Source organism: Anser anser (genome assembly GCF_964211835.1).
Source record: "Anser anser genome assembly, chromosome: 2".
Classification (NCBI taxonomy): Eukaryota; Metazoa; Chordata; class Aves; order Anseriformes; family Anatidae; genus Anser; species Anser anser.
The window spans coordinates 42,357,409-42,380,863 of NC_139721.1; the positions used below are offsets into that span (position 1 = coordinate 42,357,409).

Genomic DNA, 23,455 nt, shown 5'->3' on the forward strand with positions numbered 1-23,455 from the left:
TATTTAAAATTTCTTTTAAAATGGTATTGCTTCTTTTATTTAGACTTCTTTTACCTATGTGAGTATGTAAATAAACATTAAGTTAAAGGTACCATTACTGAACTGCTTTTAAGAATGTTTGGTACATAACAGCTGACCCATCATGATGTGATTACTCATGTTGCCTTCATTTTCATTTCAACAAGAATGCAGGGTTTTCTTGGTCCTATTGTAAGAGCAGAAAAACAATTATTTTGTGCATGACTGATGATAGTGATGGAGACTCTATATGGGACACAGCAGGAAGCTGAGAACTGCTTGATGCTTCAAAATAGTGTGTACTTACAGCACATTCAAATGTTGTAAACCCTAAGTATGCTGCTTAATTTTATTTGTAACTTTAGAATTTGTATTCTGCTATTTATTTTTAATTCTAATGACATGCTGAAAACATAATAGTTTTCAAAAAGTGTATGATGCATCATTTTTAAAGCACAAATGAATTCTGACGAAGTGGATGCTTTACTAGGCAAAATGGTCTTAGAAGTTAATTGGGTTTGACTAGCAAGTCCAGTTATTGGCACAATTTATAAGCTTTTGCAGAACTGTGAGCATTCGGCTATCATACAGTAATATGCACAATGTGAGGCCTGACAGTAAGTGCTTGCTATCTGACAGTAAGTAATGAATCCTGGTTAAAAAAAAATATATATCCTTATAAAATAGACTCTTTTTTGAAATGAAAGACTATTTTTCAGGATGCCTGAACATTTATTACATCAGCATATAATTAACTTTTCATTGTCTTTATGTGCTGTGCCAAATCTGTTACAGGAATGGTCAGTTGTTGCTTCTTTGTGAGGTAAAAAAGCTTACTAGCATAGAAGAGATTTGTTAGGAAATATTGTTATAATTATAGTGATTATTCTGTAATTTAGGAAGCTTCTTCCTTCTTTGTGAAACACAATGCTATAACTTTAAATCCTAAAGTAGTATTTCAAAAATTACACTTGTCTCTTGCATTATAATATTTTTTTCTTCACGTTCTTGAAGTAATTTCTACAAATGTTTAGACATACAACTGATTTAATCGCTTCAATGTTTCCTTTATGACCCAGCATCAATTTGAAATCACTGACTAAAGAAAATAATGCATAAGTGCTGTGTGTTGCAATTTGTTTTTATTTAGAATTTAGTGAGTTAATCTGAAGAAGCATTTAAACACCTTACATGTAACCACTACTGTAAAGAGTGCAAAGTTTTGCAACTAAATGCAATTTCTTCTAAGAGAAAAATCACTTAATTTGCCTTCACCTGTGTGACAACAATCCTTCTCATTCTGCATGGGCATTGTAAGCATCAGAGATTGGTAACATATCTATCTCCCTAGTATTTTTGTTTAATTATTAGAAGCTTAGTGAAACCTACCTCCCTTGAAAGCTTAACTATTGTTATATTCCCTGTTTTCCTGCAGGATAACCAACTCTTGGCAATTGCCCTGGAGCCCAGAATTTGCCTTTGCAGGCTCATGCGTGCACATCACACCACCCGTCTCTTCCCCTGACTGCCAATTCCATCCCAATGAGCTGGCAGGGTGCTCAAATTCACATCAATTCTGTTCCGTGATATTTTCATCAAATTGCCAAGCCTTAATTGCATAAGTGGGCTACATTTTTTTTTGTCGTTGGTCGTGGTTTTTTTGTTGTTGTTGTGGTTTTTTTGTTTGTTTTTGTTTGTTTGTTTTTTGTGCTTGCACATCATTGTAAATAGGACTAAGCTATATGGTGCTGTCTGTAGGATATTTTACATTTCAATGTTCTCTTTTTTTTTTTTCTGGGGGATCACTTTATGTTCTTTCTCCAATATGTTGTTTTTTTGGGGGGATTTCTTTCTCACATTTTCACCCAATAGCGTGGTTTTGCCCTTAAGTTTACATCTCAAAGAAAGACGATTTTGTCACTTTATCAGGGTATTCAGAAAATTCTCAAAAATTCTGTAAAGGCCAAGTCTGTTATGTCTGTTTTCACTGCCACTTTCTGGGTCACATGACTCGACCAAATGCTCTTATAGAGAGGGACTAATTCCCTGTCCACAGCTGTACCTGGAATCACAGTCTTACTTCTCCTCTGCTATGCATGTACAAGCCTGAAATCAATTGCCAAGGTGATGCCAACAGCAGTTTCAGTACCACTTCAGTGCAGAGGATTTGGGAGTTGGGGAGGAGGAGAAGGAGGACCTAATCACTGAACAGGAGAAACTTGGGAACCGTGTTAAGGAGAAAAGCATTGGCATTAGCACTTACAATCTCTGTTTCTTTTTGTTGTTGGACACTTAGTTCTAACACTGGTGTTATAAAGTGATTTTGCTCTGGCAGAAAAATTCTAAAGCACTAAGGGGAGTAACTATATTGTGGTTATAGTTTAGATGAGAGGAAAAAATAGATTCTCTTACTGATGTTGAAAATGAAATCAAAAAATGTTTGCAATGCAAGTAACAGGCACTTAGTAGATCCTCAGTGTAAAGTTGTGAAGTAGAATTATTTCCAACCGTCTTTAGAACAGTACAGTCATTTATCACTCTTCCTGTGAAAGTGAGGGACTTTCTTGAATGCTGACCTGATAGCAAGGAAGGGTACTCAGGAAGCGGTAGTTCAAACAAAAAGCTCAAACACAAGGCCTATTTATCCAAAAGTTTTCTGATTCCATCATCCTAAAAATATGTCAGCAAAATATGGAAGTTATATATTCTTGCATCATGCATCCAATTCTTCCTGAAAAAAATGTAAGTGCACCTAAAGAAACTTTTTATTTAGTACCAGAAACAATCTGTCACATTTTGAATTTGGACTTCTGAATACCTAACCATCTAGATATACTCCATTGTCTGTACCGGGTTGTGGCTGAAGACACTACTACTGCCCTGTTAACTCCTGTTGCCTATTGCTAGCCTTGTAAGTGGATATAGCTACACCACCAAAATGTAATCTTTACTACTTGCTTTCAACAGGGAGTTGAGTGTAGTGAAATGTTGAGCTGGAACACGTGCTGATGTGCTAAGAATTAACTTTCAACTTCAAGAAATTGAAAATGAGTATGTATCCATGGCAATATACAATAGCAGCCCAAAACTTTGCAACATTTAGTGACCATTTTTCTTTGTGTTTCTACGTTTACCTGAAGACTGAAAAGTTCTACTGACCACAGTTCAGTGTTTCCAGATAAGTCATCACTAGGCAGTTTAGTAGTCCAAAGAAAGACCCAGTTTAGAACCTAATACTTCATAATATTAGACACCTCATGAGAAAACTACGTCTCTCCCAAAGTACTCCAGAACTGTAAAGAAACACTTAGAGATATCAAAGAACAATTCAGTTTTATAAAGTAACATTCATCTCATTTTCTCATTCAGTGCTTAAGAACTATTTTATGGACCATACTCCTAGCCAGTAAAAAAAAAAAAAAAAAACTCCCAAATGCTGATCTAATAACCATATAGCGAGATTATTCTTCTAATTCTCATTTGTGCTCTTGGAATCATATCTTCAAATTTCACTATGTGGGAATTTTTAGCATATTATGCTGAGTCCCGCATTGAGAACTCAGTGGTTCTGAACATGTTCAGAAAAGTAAGTATATTAAAAAAAGACAAAGAAGTAAGTGTGAAGGGTTCAACTAGACAGGGAGATTCTTTGTTCTTTGGCAGTTGCTGAGCAAACAAGGTATGTGTGTGTGTAAACCAGGAAGTGTTCTCTTCTGTCAGGCATGTTTTAAAATAATTATTGACTTTTCTCCTTGCTGCTGTTTATGCAGAAACATGGCACTATATTTCTACAGTAGGTAAGATGTTCTTGTGAAAAATCACTGTTAACCTCTTCAGTGCTCTGAAGACAGTGGCATGACCTAGCAGTGGCAGCACTTTGAACAAATTGTTCATTCATTTGGATGTAATATCAAAATGTACAGTAACCTATACATCCACCTGCATCAGAGGAATACATTTCACATGCCCATTGAGTATATTACGTAGCACTGAAGTGATCAAAGTGACAATTCCTGGCTATATCACTTGTCCTATAAGTGTAATCAGATTACTCAGTACTTTGGTTTTTGGGTTCAGGTAACATATAATAAGTATATTGTCATGCTATACTAGAAGTATATGTACTTCATATGCATGTACTAGAAGGTTCTATTTTGCATCTATTTTGCATCTGTGAGGCAGTGGTCTAGCTACCGTAATTAAGAACAGCTCTCTGACTGAAGTAAAAACATACATCTTAATACCAGCTCACAATTTAAACGTTTAAAGTAAATTCTGTGATTCTGTGTCTCCTCTCTCAATGGTTTATCATGAACATCACGAGTGCCAGCAGTATCTAAGATTTGAATGGTTCCTGCATAACTAGTCACAGAGCAGCATTTGGGGTTTTTGCAGGAGTGAAGTCCTGGCTTGTTGCCCAGCCTTCCCTCTCTTTTCCTCAGGGTTGGAACTGTCAGGGGATTCCCCAATAACAATCAATGACCTGCTGGCTCTTCTGGCAGTGTGCCACAAAGTTGTGAAACTGCTGAGAATTACATGTCCTGATTCACCCTCACATATGCCAGGGAGCTTCAAGCCCAGAGAATATTCTAACCTGTTAAACAAAGATAATGCACATATTCTAACTCCAGTCAACTTTTTTTTTTTTTTTTTCCCTCTTTTTAACACAGGGTAAAATATGTGCTTTGGCTATTGGACTGTTAAACAAGCACACACTGAGGACTCTTTTTGTGTTATATTTTGTGGATTCAACAGGAATTTTGTTTTAATATCTTTCACACCAGTTTTTGTTTCATTTTTATGTGAATAACAATAAAATCTTAATTCAGGCTTCAGATCTTTTTGTTTGTTTTAATGTTAAACAGTTCTTGGCATTTTTTAATCAAAGGTGATGATAATGATAGCATCAATTTATCTCAGCCTTCATGTCTCATTTTAACTATTACCTTCAACTCCCTTCAAGATACAAATGCCAGCTTGCTCTACTCAGTATTCAGCTCTTCTTTACACATATCTCTCTCTCAAGAGGTTTTTTGTGCTACTTTTTACAATGAAATCTTGGGTCAAATAATAGCTATCTCATACGTATTTAGTCCTTTCCTGAAGAAAGTTAATTTATGGCAACATTGCAGGATTACACTTTATGTAAATGAGAGTGTAGTGAAATATTTTTCTGGGACTAGGACTAATATTCTTATAAAACCTGGTTTGAAACCCTTATATGGCATGTTCCATGAAAGTGTGTTAGAAGGGTGAGTTATAGGAGTTCATGAGTATTTAACACAACTTTCTGCTATGGAAGTTAATATTGTGTCTTGGATTGTCTCATCCTTTGGGGCACAGTTAGATACTTCTTCAGTGTTCCAAAATGTTTTCCTTAATGAAATATTTTACAATTTGCTAGTGAAGTTATAGACATCTTTGAGTCCTTTTAGGTATAGTAGCTATAGTTCATAGATAAAGCAGGATACAATGTATAAGTGGATCAATATTGTTGCCTGACACAGTCGCTCAGTCACCCATATCTAGGGCAATTTTCAACATTTTAGAATAAATGATGCTCCAAACACATGTATTTAGCACTGTAAAATATTTCCTTGTTAAAATCCCTCAGAATTAAAATTCTCCAAAGATTTGTAGAACTTATTTTATTACGGGTTCATTTGTGGTAAAATTTTGAATTTTAATGCACAAGTCAAAATTTTTGTTGTTTTTTATATTAATGCAAACTGCAAAAAATGTTTTTGAGAGGCTATTCTGTAATTATCATCGTAGAGATTCATGTATTACCTACTTCCTTTCATCATGTAAAACAATCATTTCTGCATTTTTAAAAAATTGAATATCATGTAACTCTCCATTTTTATTCTGATCACAAATACAAGATGAGAAATAGTAATACATTTAACAAATATGTATGAGTAGGTTATCTAATTCATAGACATGGTCTTTAAAAATTATGTGATCATGTACAGTATTTTTTCATTTGGATCCCGTGATACCAATTGGAGTTCTGAACACTGGATCAGTTACTGAATGTGATTCAGTGGATGGTGGTAAAGTATGAGATTCTTCCCAGTGTCTTTATTAAATGGATGTTTTATATCTCCCAGCTGTTGACAAGTATTTGCTTATAAAATAGCATGTAAAGCACTCTCTGTCTGTTTAAAAAACACGGTACCAAATTTTAGAACGCATGTTTTAAAACTGGTTTAGCAATACTCAGCAGGTGATCTAATGCTTTTGATGTATGAAAGATGGTTTAAAGAAGTTAGCCTGTGCCTTTCAAGTAAAGAAACTACCTACAGGTAGATGAACAAGACAAGTTTCACATTTTCTCCCTCTGAACCAGCAGGATAACTAATTTCCCCTTTAAATAGGGACAATACCTTGGATGAAATCTTACCGAAAAGACTGTGATGCATAAAACTAATCTATTAATTATAGTTAAAACCATGTTCTCAGATTAAAGGAAACATTTGACTAAAATTGCTCAAAAGCTTTCAGACCATTCAGGTGATTTCATTAACCTTGCAGATTTTTTGTTTTGTTTTGTTCGTTTGTTTTGGTTTTATTGTGTGTTTTTTTCCAAATATATCTGTCTTTAATAAACAAGGTGGACTTAAAGTAACTAATGCACCATTTATTATCCTATTTTATTCACACATCCTCATTAAAAATCCAAGAAACACACAAAAAAATATAGCAAAACACAAACTGTCTTTCTACATGGTATTAAAAAATGTAGATGTGGACTCTGCAAGTATTTCCTTCAAACCTTTTCAGTCTCATTGTGTTAGATGTTGGCTAAATGCTTAGTTAAAAGTAGGTTTGTAAAATCCAAAGCACTTATAACTTCCTGATTCATGTTGCAGATGTCAGGCTGTGTCACAAACACAGGAGGAAGAACAAATAGTGTACTCTGCACCATACGTTTTCCCACTGGCCTCACACCTTGTTCCGCCCAGAAGCATTTACCTGTGAATGCATAGGTCTGTGACTTCATTCTTCCCCATGTGGCAGAGTTGATCAGAAGTATACAGCAACAGGCATTTACAAGTTGCCAGCCTTTTTTCTCCCATAGATGGCTGAACAGGGAATTCTGACTCCTTCGAGTCATATGTTCTTCCTGGTACTGTTTCTAACATCCAAATTTGGCCTAGATGGCCTCACATTCAGAGGAGGAGAAAGTTCTTAAAGATACCTGTTAATTAATTCAGTTAATTCAGTAAAGAGAACAATATTTACCTTTTTTTTTTTTTTTTTCACATACTATTCTGGCAAACGTACATAAATGAAATTCACATTTGAATTGAGATTTCATGTATCTGCTTTGAAACCAAAGCAAATGATTAAGATCACCTTGCAACATAGTGAAAAGAGAAACCTTAATGAAATTCTCTAACATACTGTGACATGCACTACACTGTAATAATTGGGTGTGTGAACAAACTGAATGCAACTGTACTGCTGTTTTACTGTCACTAACAGAGATGGCATTAAATACCTCAGCAGCTTTACATATTGTATCTCTGTTACTAATACTAATGATATCTACACAGCAACCCAGAAGCATAATTACTTTGCCATCACCACTCCCATTATACTATATGAAAGAAGAATGAGACCATAGCTTTTCTATATTCCAAACATCATAATACCTTGAACATGAAGCATAACTGTGGAACTGAGAAAACATATTGAATAGAATACAAATCAAGAGCTCAATGACATAAGCACAGCTCCTTCGTGTGCCGACAGAGAACATCCTCTGGAATGAATTGCATAAGATCTGAGCAAAATGCACTTTTATTTTTAAATGCACTTTGTTCAGCAACATAGATGTGAACGATCCTGACTGGTGGTTATCTGAAGGTATGTGGTATTTAGTGATGTATTGTCAATATCATCCATCTAGCTTGGACAATTTTTTAGCACTCTTAAAACATCAATCCTAGTATCATATACTAAATGCATGTCAGGTTATTCTGAAGATATGCAATTACCCATTCCAAAAGCACATGCATGCCTTGTGACTAACATCCTGTCACACAGCAAGGCTGCCTTGCGGTTATAATGCTAGGGCATGCACTTAGTTGTTTATAATCAGCTGTGTAATTTCTGTTGGCCTCACCGGGCATTCTGTATGCATGACCATTGATGTACATTTTCCTACAATGGTAAAATACCATATTTTCTGCTATGTAATGATACCTTTGCACTATGTGTTTGTGTATATGAGTGTGACATGTAATCTGCCTCAGAAATTCAACTATGAGTTTTGTTGTCAGCATAGGAGACAATATAGGCACAATATAGCATAATACAGAATATTGCATTGCACACTATTTCATAGTAGAACTTATCAACCAACAGCAATGTTAGAGTTCAATCCTAGTCAAACAAATTGGTTGTATCTGCAGTTAACTACTGTAAAGGCTCCAAAAAAAAAAACCCCACCCAAACCTATTTTTATATACACACACCCCAACACACACACTTTTTTTTTCTTTAAGGTAAGAGTAAATAATATTTCTCATACTGCTACTGCAGAGACAAGGACTGTCGAGCTTCATTTCTTCAGTTATCATAAGCCCAGGTGTTAAACATGGCACATGACACCGGTGTGCACCATGCAGTGAGGCAGGGACACTGTGTGCTGACAGAGAATCAATAATGAAGTGGAAAAGACAATGACACTCAATGACATTGTCTCTCTTCCTGACAGGTCTGTTCAGCCCCAGAAGTATTAATTCAATTGCTTCAGTAGCACCAGACTCTTTGATTTCATTCAGAAGTCAGCACTCATGAGGAGAATTAGAGCAGCATCTATAATGCATAAATATGTTTCATGGTCATTTATTTGTAAGTATTTAGTTATCTAAATTGCTGTTACAACTAGTGAAGTCACATTGGGTCTAACCTTTCCTTCACAAAGATAGCCATTTCTGCAACAGAATCTGATTTTAACTCAGAGAATCTCTTGGCCTGGTTCGTGTTTGAGCATTTTAGGGATAATCCAGTGACAAATTTGGTTAAAAGTTAGTAAATTCAGTTTAGACTAATGAGATGAAGGTTGGTGTACAACAATGAAAAATGGAACTTTGTTATGGTAACTAGTGACAAAGAAAGTTGTGTTTACTCATTTTTCTCTGTTCTCTCTCTGTTTATTGTAATGACCACTGTCAATGTACAATGCTTTCTACTTTTTGTTCACCACTGAAAATGCAGCTACACCCAATATTAATTTACTCCCATGCCCCTGTTTCCCCCAGAATGACAGCATCCATGTATTGAGAAGTCACAAATCCCAATCCAGGAAAGGCTGGTAAAAGCTCATCTGCAACATGAAGGCTGAAAGAGTTTAGGTACCTCAGCAATCAGTGTTTACAGATAAATGGAGAACTTTACTGTATTCTTTTTTATCTCTTACAACTTTTAGAAGCTAATGTTACATACTTAAGTTTTAGACCAAACTACCTATACTACATTGATTTTCATTAATTGTAATGGGCATTGCATGCCTTCAGCACTTTTTTTCTTTTCTTCTAATTGACAGAGGATACTAAATGTCTGACATTTAAGAATAATTCTCTGAATACTTAGGTCACTTTTTTTGGGGGGGGAGGGGGGGAGGGGTACAAACACAGAAATGAGAATGGAGAATTTAGGCTACTTCTGTATCATCAAACTCTGTAGTACTTGTGAATACCAGAGTGAAATTGCAGTGGGCTTCAACTCTTCCATCCATCATCGTCTTCCTAAAGGAGTGAAACTTGAACACATGGAACAGATTAGTTTCATCAGTGTCAGAAAGTGTGGTCCCAATATAAGTGAAAAAATACCAGTACTGGAGTTGTATATATACCAGTACTAGGTGTACTCACAGAGGAGCTTTTAGACATAATTTGGATATAAATGTAACTTCTGGAAGAGCTGCGGAGGGAAGGTAATATTCAGCCCATCTTTAAGTTAAAAGGAGCTTCTTAAGTCTAGTTAAGTTCCTGTATACCTGCCATTTTAATTTGAGTTGAGTATACTGAATTCCTATTCTGAAAATATATTCCAATGCGGAAAGAAAATGTCCACAGAGGGACCTGGCTGGAAATAACATTTCCTTTAAAGGTATTATTGGATGTTTCTTTGAGCAGAACCATCTTAATGAAGCCTTGTTCTGTAAGAAATCAGAGCTCATAAAATCTATATTTCTCTTTCTCATGCCAAATTGGGGACTATGCAAGATGTTTCAAGATAAGATGCCATTTAAAAACATGGTTGAGTATGAGTAGTGGATGTTTACACAATTTGAACATCTCTATTTAATGGAGGAAAACAAGATCACTTTCTCACATCAATAACCCTTTTTTTTAAAAACATTTTACATACATTTACTTTTAAAGGATTCTCAAAAAATGCCTGCAACATGACACAGTCATAGGAAGGATTAAGATGACATTGGAGACAGGGAAAGGGATAGAAGGGAAACAGAGAAGAAGTGTGTCCTGCTATCATTTTACTCTTGAATAAGAATGAATAAGTAATTCATTTTTTCAATGTGTGTTCATATCTTTAATACATAAACTACTGAAAATTTGAAGCCATCTTATGAGCAAGCATGTACAATCTTAATTCTTGTAATATTGAAACAAATACTGCTTACAGCAGCCAAAGGCTTGTTGTACTATGTATAGCCTCATGTTACCCTGACAAGGGTTCATGTCAAGCTGGGGAAATTACATTGTCCCAAATTTTCTCCAACAAGACATCACAGTAGATTATCTGGCTGCCACCACTCATCAGGCTGCAGCTGCTACCCTGCTCTGTTTGTCTGAACCAGCTCCCTATATCTCTGCTGAAGTCAGACGGGATGCAGACCATTCTGGGAAGCAGGTTGGATTAGCAATAATAAGGAGGCAGATTGAGCAGCCAGGAAAGAGTCAGACATGACTGGTGGTGCCAGTCCAGGCTCACCCAGGCTTTTGTTTGCTGCTTCGGTGCAAGGACTGGTGGGGTTTATCCATCACAGCATTAAAAAAAAAAAAAAAAAAAAAAAAAAAAAAAGTACCTTGATGTATTTGACCTCAACGTTATCTCCATGGTTTAACTTTAACCTCAGGATTTTGCACCAAAGGGATGTGGTCCTGCTTAGCCATGACAAGAACTGAGAATGGAGGGAGCAGTAACAAGAATTTTGTAGCAATGTGTAGAAGCAGTGTCTTGCTGGTAAAATGCTATAGACTCTCTCTACTTCAAAAGGTTTCATAACTCTGCAGCTGTATACAAATGATCCATTTTGTTAATCTGAATTCCTAGGGTCATTAAAATTTTTTTTTCTCTTCTCTCCTGAGTAGTTTATTACTTTGAGAGAAAAAAAAAAATCAGTTTAAAGTCAGGTAAGGGAGGAAAGCTGACAAAAACATAAATTAGAGGAAGAACTTAATTTAAAAAGTGTCAAAAAGGATAGATAGTCTTAGTTCAATAATAAAGCCTGGTTCAAGAGCCTTCTATCTTTAAATAAAGCATTCAAGCACTCTATTACCTGTATACAACCAATCTTTGATTTCCAATCTAAGCCTATTTTTGCTTCTTATGTGATTAGCATACAAATGCAACAACAAAACCAAAAAAAAAAAAATGTGGCTATGTGGGTGACACCTAGGTCATGTTTCTGACTTTCATGTCAGCATCAGGGAGAGATTCTGTGAGATTTTGAATGTGAGTCTTGCATAAAAAGTCCTATTTTGCTTGGATCAAAATATCATCACCATTGAAGCAGGTTATATTTATACATACTGGGATATTTCATGTCATGCCTTGTGCTGCTTTATAGGGACTATTTTAAAGTATTTGAGCTTTTCTGGGCTACCATATCATGGGCTGAGCACGAATACACCATGAAATCACGTGTGCATACAAAGCAATTGTACTGGAAAGTAGATACGCTATCTTCAGTTGCACAAAAAACTCTTGTTTTCCTTAGGATTCAATGCATCCTTGAGTTCTCTCTGACAGAATATCTCTTGGGTAGGACCTATAATCCACAGTCTATTATGTGATTCTTATTTCAAAATACTCTCTTTAAGTATGATGAAAGAAATAAACTATGACTTTGGGGAAATAGTTGTACTTTGTATTACATTCTGAAAAACATTTTGCTGCTTCTGATAGTAAAGACTAAACACAAATTTGCCTCACAAGACAAAGATCAGCAGCAGTCTACAGAGCCAGCGATCACTACGCCAAAACAACTTTAGAGTAAGTCTGTTGGAGTAAGTTGATTTACTGTGAATTTATAGTGATTTGCAATGAGCAGAATGTGACTCAGTACATTCATCATAATCAAAATAAAACCATCCTCTTTTGTAATTCCTGAAGTTGGTGTAGGGGGATGAGGATATCTTGAGACTCAGATGTGTTTTCCACTACTAACTAGCAGACAAAACAAGTCAGTACAGGGAGCGTTAACAGTGAATTCCTTCTTCCTGATCCAGGCCGTCAGCTTGCTTTTTACATAGTAGGATCAATTGTAAGGGGAAAAAGTGTGTAATTGCATCTTTGTGTTTTTTTCTGACTTTCTACTGAGACTAAAGCCAAAGATGCCTTTTATGTTAGTGATACTTGTGGGGTCTGTGACACATTGTTTGGAACTGGACTGAGATAGGAAATACGTTTCACACAGATCACTCATTGAAATTGCTCCTTTTCCAGTACTGAGAGCAGTGGGGTCTGAGGAGTTTGCAAATAGATCTAATCTTCAAATCTCACCAAAAAAAAAATAAATAATAAAGTTGTTGGCTATTTGGTTATTTAATTATCTTTATAGCAACAGCTGCATCATTTGCAAACACTCAAATCTGATTAAAATTAAAGATACTGAATTTACTAGCCAAATATTTCAGACTAATGATCACTGAAATGGCGGATGGCCAAAATATTTAACAATTTAATTTCTGGTAGTGTATACTGTTTGAATTCTCTGGGCTCCACTGCCTCATTAATATTTCATTTGTGATGAGTTCCTAAAGGCCTCTGTAGCTAAGTTACAACATCATCAAGCTGGTCACTCTACATTTTTTCTCATGAAGGAAACTGTCTCTTGGGGGATGATAATTGACTGTTAGAGTTGGTCTCTGAGGATATTCAAGATCTTCCAAGCTCTTTATCAGCCACCTTTTGTGGCTGTTTGTTATTTTTGTTGATCTAAGGCAAGCTAAATATCCAAATGGACTGGAGCTGTTAAATTGCTCAGTTAGAGTGAGATGACAGCTCTCTTGAGGGAATGCTGATACCCACTTTTCAGAAATATGTCCCTTGGTATAGGGGTGCTTGCTCACTTCATCTCTAGTCCATCTCATTAAGAAATGTAACTGAGAAAGTGATTGCCTTTTACAAATACCTAGGTCAAAACTACTGGCATAGGCTCTGCCTATAATCACCATAATCTGACTGATTATGTTATTTTTGCTGTCTTTACTGCACTGCATCACTTTTTGCCACTGTTCTGTTCTTTATTTTGCTATGTTATACTTCAGTTTTTTAGATCGGGAAATGTGTATGCATTTGTGTGTGTGTATACAGACTTACTGAAATAATAAGATTCTCTCAGAAAAAGATGAGGTGCTATTAATAGACAATTTTAAATAATGAGTAATAGACCATCTTACTTCTCCTCTCAGTCCTTTTTTTTTTCTTAATTTCATACACCAGTTCATTTCTCACATAGTTCAGTTTTTCAGAGAATATGATTTTTAACACTGTTACTTTCTTTTATTGGTCCTGTAGCATACCTTGACAATTTTGGTTGAAGGAACTAACTGAAACAAAATCATATAAAAATGTTCTATATTTTTATACCTTGAAAGCACTGTTTTTGCATGCAGTGTGTGGTGGGTTAACACTAGCTAACTGCCAGGTGCCCACCAAGCCACCCTCTTTCTCTCCCTCCTCAGCAGGACAGGAGAAGAGCAGAAGATAAAAAAGCTCATTGGTTGAGATAAGGACAGGGAGATCACTCACCAGTTACCACAGGGGGCAAAACAGACTGAGTTTGGGAATATTAATCTAGTTTATTGGCAATTAAAAGTAGAGTAAGTTAGTGAAATACAAAGACAAAACTGAAAACGCCTTCCTCCCATCCACCCTCTTCTTTCCACCACACAGTGGCAGGTCCCTTTTGGAGCTGGCTGGAACTGACTGTCTGACATAGGGGTAACTCCTGGTCTCTTCTCACAGAGGCCACTCCTGCAGCCCCCCACAACCAAACATCATGCCACATAAACCCAATACACACTGAAAGCTTAACAAATTCTGATGTGATATTTGTTTTCTGGCTGCAGGGAATTTAACCAAACTTTTCTTTGTGTACGTGCAAATGTTATCTTCTTGTCCTTATCTTTTGATAGTCTTTGTAAACCCTGTGTGAGGAGGAAGGAAGAGAAATGAAGGAAGAAGGAGTGCATATAAAGGCAGTAGAAGAAATCTTAAGAAATCTGCAGTGTATTCCTTTCTCTCCATTGCTTCTTGTTTGTTTTGTTTGTTTTTCCAAGATTTCAGTTATGGTGGTAGAGTTAAATGCTACCATCTATCTGGTAACTTGTATGAAAAGGGTGGAAAACAGTTCATCTGTGGTGTACAAGGGTGGAGACAATATTTATGTTTCGCTCTGTTCTTACCCAGTTTACAGCAAGTTTATACTTGCTTTTTGCCATTGCAGTAATTGTTGTTTGGGTCTGGGAAGAAATGTTTCCCTCAGTGCTGAGCTGGGTGATGTGGATGAGTTTCCTTCTTTTCTGCAGAACTCAGTTGTGTGAGTCATAAAGTTAGGTTCACATTAGAAGGTAATTCCTAGCAGAGTTGCTTGTTCCTCACTATCTAATATGCCATAAAATAAAATAAAATAAAATAAAATAAAATAAAATAAGCTGGGAAAAAATGCTGAGGGCTTGTAATGTTCATACAGTCAAAACACAATCATAAACAAACTTGCTGTGGTGGGACTAAGATGACTTTACTGTTGTCAGTCCATGTGGCATTACCACATGCAGCAGTACAACTCAAGTCTCCCAGTCATAGTAACCTGTATCTACACTTGGAAATTTCCGTCTCACCGATATCTTATTAACTGTAAGTCAAAGAGACTCTGAACGGATTGGTTAAGGAAACAATGTCTTGGTAGGAAAGGATAATATCTGGGTGGCCTTCATAGCCTCATTCTTGGCCTCTAGAGGTCTTCATGGTCAGGTTTCCCCTTGCAAGTATCTTATAGGGTCCTGCACTGTTTGTGAAGGCAACAAAACTTTTTACTGCACAATAGCAAGAGCTTCATCTCTCTGTTCAAAAATAAAACTAAATGTATCCACGTTCTTGGTAGTGGAATATTTTAAGCAGCATAAGAGCCTACTTTCAATCTGAATAGCTTTCTAAGTTTTGAACTGAATGCACAGTTAATAATAGTAATTTCTACATTTACAGTAAATAAGGCAAGTTTGTAAATATAATAACCCACTGCATGAATACAATACCATCATGAATAGAATGTAGAACAGAAAGGAGGGTTAATAATGCAGACATTATAATAAGTATAGTTTTATGTGTAAATCAAAAGATCTAAAATATAAAAAATTACCATGCCGAGAATCAGCAGTAGAAACAACAGAGCTTAAATCTAAAGTACACTAATGCAGCTCAAGTATAATCAGGGTTGAATAAATATTCATCACCTGTACTTTATTATACTGTACTCAGAAGAGGTAGGCACAGAAAAAAAGTACAGAGCTATATTAAAATTCAGGTTTGGGCTTTGCAAGCTAGTTCAACTCATTCGTTTATATACAGCTTTATAGCTAAGGGCTGATCAGTATTGCTGCTCAGAAAATGTACAGTTCTGTTAAAGTCAAAATGCTTCACTAAAGTGTTAAGTTCTGCATTAATTAAATTTGAAAAGGAAAGGTGTATGTACAAGGGGAAATTACATTTTTGTCAGAACTAAAATGGTTAAAACATTAACTTCAAACTGTTTTTTCTTGTTGACATTTGGTATTGTGCCTTAACATAAAATAATACAATTACAGCTGAGTTCTGTATAATCATAAATTAGCATATAAGCTTTTGGTCATGTTAGTCTTTGCTTTGATGTGGAGTAGATGCTTTGATTGGAGTAGTTTTTACACATCTCAAACTTGTTTGTATAGTTTTAGTGACCTCTTCAGATTAAAATAAGCAGTCATTTGACCCTCTTAGAAGAAAAAAAAATATAAATACAAAATATTTCTTGAGGCACAAGAAAATATCCATTTTATTTTGATTATTTTACAACACTGTTGCCCTTTTCTTAATTCTAATCTGCTGTTTTTTTGTTTTGTTTTGTTTTGTTTTGTTTTGTTTTGAGTAACAGCAAATACCTTGCACGTTTTAATTCTACTTCTTTCTGCTTGGGAGCAGAGAACAGGAACAACAGAATTGAGGTAGCAGAAGAGTCAGGAACCCTTTATAAAACTCATCCAGCAGAATGCCCTGGAAAGCCTTTCTCTTTCAAAGTCTGACTAATAATTAGAGAAAAAATGCAGAAAGGAAAGCTTAATGCTGCTCATCCAGAGTAGAGTTGTATGCCACTTTCCAAGTCCCTACAGATAATGTGCATAATGAAAGCATCCTGCATCTTCTGAAGGCTGAGATTTGCTCATCTCTATGGACATTGGGAATTTGGCATTTCTGATAAACTGAGATTCCTGAGGGAAGTGATTTTTTTCCTGCTGCTTCATCACCTCTGTTCTTGCACTGGTTTAGTAAACTCAAAGACTGCATAAAACACCAACTGAGGACAGCTTTCACAGCTTTATTTTTGTGTTTCCAACCACTTTGGTTTTATTGTGTTTCAGGCTGATCATTTTTGTAAAGTGTCAAGTAACATCACCAATCACTAAAGTTGTTCACACTTAATCATTGATTTCACTCACTGGTGAAAGCTCTCTTCACAGGAACCCTTAAGAAGCTGAAGTGAGGTACCTTGTAAGAATACTGTTTCTTTCAAGTATTCTGTTCTTCTAAGGCTTATTTAATTATATCATTGTTAATGCACTCTCCCTAACTCAAAGGTAGTTAAGAGTACTCAGTTATTCACTGGACTGTGAATAAAGCTCATAGCTTTTCCTAAGGTGAAAGTAATTAGCTCAGAAACGAGTGATTTCCAGGTAGGGAGGTGAAAACTCGATGAAAATAATTGACGATAGGACTAGAAGTAGAAACCAGGTCATCTAGTTCTTGGTCCTCTACCTAAAACGTTAGATTATTCTTCCTTCTGTGCTTTGAAATGTCATCCCATTCATCAAGTTAAATATACAGTGGATTAATGATACGAGTGTGCTCTAGCCAAATTATTTCCCCTTTGAGGTTCTGTCATTGCAAATGACAATATTAGTTCAGTAAGCTTTCATATTCTTTGTAACAATGACAGAAATTTTGGACAATATTACAGATATTCATCAGATCCTTTTAATGCAGGTCTAATTTACAAATTGTTTGTTTCCTTTCTTCTGTAGATAGATGAATGTATTATTGGTGAATAAATGTTTCCATTATTCAATTAGTTGTATAGATAGTCAAATAATGTTTAATTATGTGACCTATTCACATTTTTCCATCAGCTGATACTAAAATACTCATGAGTAATTCTTTTCATTATTCAACCAGCTCTTTAAATGATCAAATAATATTAAATTGAATTCAGTTATTATCAGCAAATAAAGCAATGAGTATTAGAGTATTGTTTTTCAGTATTTGCTTCAATGCACTTACCTAAGCCATGAACTTGCTTTGAGACATGTTCTGTAAAAGTAGAATCTTTTGTATGTTCACACCATGTTTCATCTTCTATGCATCACTAAGATAAACGCTGATGAATGAACCTAATGGGCTAGAGAGGAAGAAGTACCACAGCTCTCACTTTTCCATTGTTGGTATGGTGCTGACCATTTCTTGTGAACCATGATTCTCTCAATGCTTTGTCATATGCTCTTTTTTCCAATCTATATATATTGTAATGATATCAATGATATTAGTTGGAATTATTTTTTCCATCTACAGGCAGATTCATTTCCATGTTACAGATTTTTTTCGTCAGTTTCTTACATTTTTTCACCTCCATTTTTATTTTTAACTTTAATTTTTTGTTTGCTTACAATCTGACATAGTGTTCAAAAACACTGCTATAATTATGGAAGAATATTAGTAGAGGCATAAGAACACTACAGTGCACAGATGGAAAAGGTTTACGGTGAATCTATCATTGCCCTATGGTGGAGAACAACACTGTTCATAGATTAATGTTCATTTTATTACAGCCATATCTTACCCTCAATCTGTGTGTAGAACCCTCTCTGAAGTCATTTTGATCTGTGTGCATCAATCAAGGGTAGTATATGACACTTAGGGTCACATTTTCAAATGTCGACACTTAGCATCTGGAAATCCTATGTCTTACATGCCCAAAATATTTATTTGTATGTGCAAATATGTGTGATTGCATAATGTTTTAATAAGTAAGACAGTTAAGCTGGTGGGTTTGAAAAATTCACTGCTGAACTATTCAAATTAAGTTCAGGGATAACTGGGCATGTGTGGTTTAAGCCAATTCTGCAAACTTTCCCTTCACGACTGTAGTAATAGCCATTTCTATCTGTCTGTATGATTTTACTAGGATAGGAAAATCCTCTAGTGGAGTAGTTCATGGTTAATAAATATTCTAATGCAGTTATATACATGTGGATATCTGTAAAACCCAGTTAACAATACCATAGTTTTAAATAAAGTATTTTGGCCCTGTGAAGGATGTTTGCAATTATTTCTTAAGAGATTTATAGAATTTAAGATTTTGAGGATTTAAGAATCTCAGAATTTGTTTCATTTACATGCAGGTAAATTCTGTTTATCACCACTGCTGGTGACTCAGACTCAGATAATACAGGTAGAAAAAGGCTTACTTATTTCTGATAATCTCGTACTCTACAGCATACAGCTGAAAAAAAAAATAATAGTTTGTCCACACTTGTTCAGATGACCTCCATGCTTTATGAAATCAGCAATGATATAGGACTATATTCTTATGCATTGATATAATTAGAAAAGTCCTCTGACTGTTGAGATTTGAGACAAGTAATTTACCATCAATATAATTTCCTGTATCTCCCTTTTTGATGCTGTAATGAAGAAGATATTATGGTTTGGCCCTTCAGCCTATGACAGATTGAATTTTCCATGACTTGATGATGTGACAAAGTCACTGCTCAAAGGCAAAAATAGTTTGTAACAGATAAACTATTGCAAGTAAATTTATACTTCAAGTGAACTTTATAAAAAGGTATCAGTTATTTTTTTTAACTTAAAAAACAGACAATATCATAATTTAGTGGTCTCACGAAAGCAATGAGTACAATTTCTGATGTGAATGAAAGTATTACTGCAGGATTAGGGAACTTTTTGAACTTTAATCTTTTATTTTATATCTTGTTGAACTGTTACAATGGCCAATGTCCTTTTAAGATACTTGAGCTATATCATAGGCCCATTTAGGAATGAAGGAAGAACTGGGTGCAAAAGTAATTTTCTCATGTCGTGTTCATACAAAGAATCTGTGAATTATTACTCTTAACAACAAAAGCTTCACCCAGATTGTCAATTCACTTATTTCATTGCCTTTAGGCCAGAACTCTGGACAAGGGTTTGGTGCTGTCACATATCCTTTTCCATCTCATTTAAGTGATCTGGCCTCTGTTTTGGGAATGCATTTTTATTGTGCTGTTAAGCCCTGTGTCCCCTACATGAATATTTCATATATCTACTAAGTGCTTTCACTGAATATATTAGCCCCTGGTTTTCTCCTTTTTTTTTTTTTTTTTGTCATGGCTGTTGCCACAAATAAAACGGTAATTGTGGCCTAAGTATACATGAATAATCCTTTATGGGATGAGAATTTTCAAATGCCAATAATAGCTACTTTGTCAGGTTTTGGCTAGGCTATTGAAAATGTTTAAACAAAATCTGTCCATCATATTACGTAAGCATTTTTCTATTTATATCTGCCTTTAACAGTCCACAACAAACATAATGAGCAATAAATGAAGTGGTGGCCAAAAAACACGTTTATGACTCATGCAGATGCCAAGGGACCATCCTAATATGGGCACTGCTTGGCATTTCTGCTAGCAACAGACCAGACCGTAACTCTTGTTTGACAGTGTTTTTGAAGTTTCAAGTTAAAGCCCATAGATTTTACTCATCTTAATGTGAATCAATGTTCAGGCTTCAACTGACTTCTTCCACTGAATATTACACGTAACAAATATTAAACGTAACAAAGGGCAGGCAACCCTGGCAGTTCAAACTAATATTTTACATCCAAAGCATGGTATAAACAAGAACAGAATTTGTCCTGTACTATGGTAGAAGGGAAATATGAAAGTGTACCTATTTGCTACTATTCACAGAATCACAGAATCACAGAATCACAGAATCACAGAATGGTTGAGGTTGGAAAGGACCTCTGGAGGTGATCTGGTCCAACCTCCAGACTTGATTTCAGATTTCATCTTTTCTGTTGGACCTAAATTAAATTAACTTTGGACTTAAACCACACCTATTTTCTTAGAAATAAACTTGGCTATGATAGCTGCAAAGACTCATGACCTCATTTCACCTATTCTTGTGATGGTAAGAATATTTCCCAACAGTAAATCTACTGGTGATTTATGCAGATTGCTTTTGTTGAGATGAAGATCTATGTGGAACTTCTAACTGGGATTTTGAGATCATGACTGAAATGGAGTTCCTAAAAGGGCAACAAGGATGCCTTATATTGTGTTAGAGAGGAGATAGTTCATGTTCTTCTGTCTATGTAGAAACTTCCTTCTCAGGTTGCTAGCCAACAATTTAGAGAGAGTGTGCTAGTGTTATTGGAATAATAAGCTAAACTTACACGTGCTTCAGGGAATGTTCTTGGACTGAATATCTGGATGAGGAACACACAATGGATGAGAAGCAGATTTATATAAGCTTTCTGTCCTTTTAAATATTTCTTATTTTCTAAACACAATTACATGCCATTTTACTGTTGGAAACAGTGCCAGTCTCCCTCTTCAGAAAGTACTGCTGGATCCATTTTAGCATTATTTGATATCATGGTAGCCTTCTCTGTAAAATTAGATCTGTAAAGGACTAACTCATATGTGCAAGGCTTAGAAGTAATACAGTGAGCTTACTAATGTACAGCTCTGAAATAACCTAATTCTTGGCTAGATGAGAAATATATGCTAACCTCCCAAGTCTTCCTCCAGCAGTATGGAAAAACTTCAGACCAAGTCAGTTGTATGATATTACTCCAGTCTGACATATAAAGTGTTTTGCATAATTTCCACTTATGCTATAAACTTCTTAGTTGTTTCCCTGAACTTCTAATGAGCCAACCCTTCTTTATTCCACATGCAGAGCCTCTTAACAAGTTACATGAAGCTGTATGGTAGGATGAGATCTTTTGTTAGCTAGGGAGTCAATTAAGCAGGGTTTTTTGACAGAGAAGAGGCCGTATGCTTACCACCATATATGTTTGGAATTTATTGACATCTCTACTTCAGACTGGAGTTTTGACTATACTAAAAGCTTGAAGCATGCTGAATTCAATAGAGGGTTTTTTTGCTGAAACCTGAATGCTATGGATTAAGCCTTAGGTCATTTTTCAGAAATCATATTTTCAGAAATAAATATGATTTTAAAAATGGTTTGAAGGATGAGGAGAGGCCCTAAATCACCAAACAACACTTTTATCTTTATGTTTCATTTTGTATTTATTTTTCAATCACCTGCATATTAACATTTGATTAGCAACCTCATGTTTAAGAGAGCATATCAGGTTATCTGGCTGAAGATAACAAAGCGTGTTTTCCATAGAGGCTTCCAGACTAGAGGCTACACAGATGTGTCTGAGTTAAAAGGATCTCACTGTCTACTCAGAGAAGTGTAGATGGTTTCTGTATTCAGAGAAAACTCATCTGAAGCATCATAAAATAAAATGTACGGAAAATATAATATTCTGTAATTAAGATTTCTAATGAATTGCCTTGTTAATCTATACAGTGTATGCATGTCACAAAATTTTCCAGGCTTAATTAATGCACTTGCCGATTATGTTTATTTCCTGATGTACACACTGATTAAGCATTGTCCATACACTGAGGCTTGAAACAGGATCAGTCTACAAAATAATACCTAGTTGTTTAACTGGAGACTCAGAATGCAAATAGATCAACTTATGTAAAATTAAATTAGTTCTAATAGAACCCATTTCAACTGAGCAGCTGGTGACACATTATAAACAGAATTCTCTTGTTATGCGAAATAAAGGGCTTCTGCTAACAGATGCTTATATACTTTTAGGCCACCAAAAAAAAAAAAAAAGTATGTGTAAGGTCTGAAGTTAAAGAAAGAAAATTCTGGGCTTGTTAGATAACACATGCTCTTGGACTCAGCATTACTATCTGAAGAGTGTGTAAGGTCAACTAGCCCTTTGCAATGCTCCATGTAGAAACTTAAGAGTGAATAACTGTTGAATCTTCAGTCTCACATATATTAAACCTGGTCTTTTTAATAAGCAGTAGCTGTTTACTCTAATAAGCTGATTTTTGGAAAAACTGTTAGGCTGTTGGTACTGTCCCCTAAAACCTCAATTATTTTGTTCTTTTAGCAGAAAGTGGCTTTTGTCTGTATTATTCCTTGAGAACATCATTTTAGAATGGCTATAACACTCTAACTAACTGTTAAAAGTTGGTGGTGTACTATTGGTCAATACTTGACAATGAACTGCACATTTTTTCTTGGGAATGCTGTCAGCCATGCTGAAATGTGTTAGAGTCTCAGTGACAGGCCTTTTCTTAGTGACAAAAGGTCTAGTGGGTTGTATGAATGAAGTAGGTGTGTTTTTAACTCCTGCATATAGAGTTTATTTATGGAAAGATTAAGCCTCTGAGACAAAGAGCAAAATAATTTCAGCAGATCTAAGTAATTAAGAAAATGACTGACATTTAAAGCCTGGATGTGCATTTTCTTCCTTCAGTGGATTTAACTCTGACCATCGATTTATCTGAAGATGACTTTTTATAAAGACATTATACTGGAACTTATGAGCTGTTTGCTTCTTGTTCTGTGTTTGAGAGTGCTTATCCCACCAGAATTTCTGTCTTTAATGGATTTTCTAAATACACCACTATGCAAATTAATGTACAGAAATGCTTTAAAACATTATAAAACTAGTCATATCTTCAGTAAGTGAATTAGTAAAACAATCAAATGCTCAATTTTTACTCCATTCCTCGTGTGTTTGTGATTTTATTTTGTTTTTCTGTCAATGACACCTAATATGCAGAATTAAAAATACCAGCTGATCTACCCACAA

General features: G+C 35.4%; 1 protein-coding gene across 5 annotated transcripts in view; it reads left to right on the forward strand.

Moving 5' to 3' along the window:
* Nucleotides 1–23,455, forward strand: part of ST18 (ST18 C2H2C-type zinc finger transcription factor) — a 211,579-nt gene that overhangs the window by 65,823 nt on the left and 122,301 nt on the right. The gene's annotated exons all lie outside the window — the stretch shown is intronic.